Genomic DNA, 1,865 nt, shown 5'->3' with positions numbered 1-1,865 from the left:
GGGGGGGGGGGGGGGGGGGGGGGAGGGCAGAATTGACAGTAGTGGGAAAATGCCAGGAGATGGGGGGCACACCTCATCAAAAAGGGTACTTGCATAATGAGCATTTGTACCTAACCATGAATTATACCCCACATCTTAAAAGTAAAAAGTTAAAAAAAGAATCTTAAAATTCCTTAGTCTTTCTCTGGACTCAACTATAAGCTCACAAGGTGGAAACTGTAAGCTCTGTGAGGTTATGATTGTCAGATGCAAGGTAAGCTCTGAAAATAATACACTGCAGCGAGCCCTTTACTAGGGTTTCCAACATCCTGATGCATTTCCTCCCATCTTGCACTCATCACTTCATCCCGAACACAAACCTTCCCAGTGACACAAACCTTCTGACCCTGATTGTCCTCACAAGGGCTATATTGCAGCATATATCAAAACTGAACATTGAATTTGGGCCAGCAATGCATTAATTAAAATTGTTTTTATTGTAAATCTAATATATGCTCATTATAAAACTGTAGATAGCACAAAAAAGCATGGAATAAAAAGGAAGAAGAAAAATCCAAAAATCTATCCACAGTCCAACTTCCCAGAATCAACCACAGCAATCATTTAGCTTTTCTCTAATCTTTATATATGTTTTATATTTATATTAAGTACATGGACATTTATATTAAAATGTAGCTGTCATTTAAAAAATGCTTTATTATTAAGTTTTCAAACATATATAAAAGCAGAGAGAACCCCCTTACACCCATTACCCAGTTTCAAAAACTAGCAACTCATGGTCTATTTCATCTATTTCTCATTTCATGTCTCTGTTGGATTATTTAATTTCACCCATAAACATTTAAGTGTGAGTCTATAAAAAATAAAGACCATTAAAAAACTTAAATATTATTTCTTATCTTTAAAAATTACCAATATTCCTCAGTACCATCCAGATACAATTTTATATTATGCTTTTTTCAGTTAATTTCAAATCACAAGTTTTCCTCCATGTCCCTAAAAATGCAGTTACTTGCGTTTCAGGTCAGTGACAAGTTAAAAACAAAATTTTAAAAAATATGACTACTGAGGTTTCTAATCCTGTTCCATCGTGTTGTGTGTGTTATAAATTATCTAATCAGTCAACGCTTCCCTCTCCTCCACCCCCTCGAACATATTTAGATTGCATCATCCTCAGGAAAATGGTTTCTATTGTCTGCACACAAGGCAAACCGGCATCATTAACCTGCTTGAACCACTGTGCTCCTCCCCACCCTGCCCACAGGTGCCCCACAAGTCCTCTGCACCTACCTGGGATGGACCCGGAAGGGAACCTCTGGATGTGCCAATCAGTCACCCTGTCCCATGCAAACTCTGCCAGAGGCGAGTATTTCCCTTTTCCTCCCTCTGAGGGCATTTTATTTGCAAAGTTAGCCAATAGTATCTGGTTTCCTGTGAGGCTGACAGTCTTTAAGATGCTGCCTCAGGCAAGCTCAGAAGCTGCCCATAGGAGACTGACTTGACAAAGCTGGAAGACCCAAGCCTGGGGCAGACAGAGGAGCTGGAGGGAGCAAGGTGTTTGGAAACTGTATTACTTGCCCCCACCTGGGTGGAGGATTGGAAGCAGGTTGTGGTCAGCACAGCACAGTCAGCTCTCATGAACGGAACGCCTTCTGGCAGCTGTGAAAGCTCACGAAGGCTCAGGAAAAAAGGGAGTCCACTACTCACCGGACAGCATGGGTGCGCAGATCAGATGTGGGACAGCCCTTCTCCTCAGAGTGTACTCCCAGGTGCCTGGAGCTTATTAAAGATACAGCACTTCATGCCCGGCCCTATGCCTGCTACATTAGGATGTACATTTTCCTGAAGCTCTTAGGAGATTGATG

General features: G+C 41.7%; 1 protein-coding gene across 1 annotated transcript in view; it reads right to left on the bottom strand.

Annotated features, from left to right (window-relative positions):
* CX3CR1 (C-X3-C motif chemokine receptor 1) overlaps positions 1 to 1,370 on the bottom strand; it is a 16,641-nt gene extending 15,271 nt beyond the window's left edge. Inside the window, exon 1 of the mRNA XM_008072932.2 lies at positions 1,291 to 1,370. The gene's annotated coding sequence lies outside the window, so the exon portion shown is untranslated. The remainder of the gene's footprint in view (positions 1 to 1,290) is intronic.
* Positions 1,371 to 1,865: the final 495 nt, after the last annotated feature.

The sequence above is a fragment of the Carlito syrichta genome, unplaced genomic scaffold, assembly GCF_000164805.1.
Source record: "Carlito syrichta isolate Samal-C Ts95f unplaced genomic scaffold, Tarsius_syrichta-2.0.1 Scaffold315530, whole genome shotgun sequence".
Classification (NCBI taxonomy): domain Eukaryota; kingdom Metazoa; phylum Chordata; class Mammalia; order Primates; family Tarsiidae; genus Carlito; species Carlito syrichta.
This window is presented reverse-complemented; position numbering and strand designations above follow the sequence as displayed.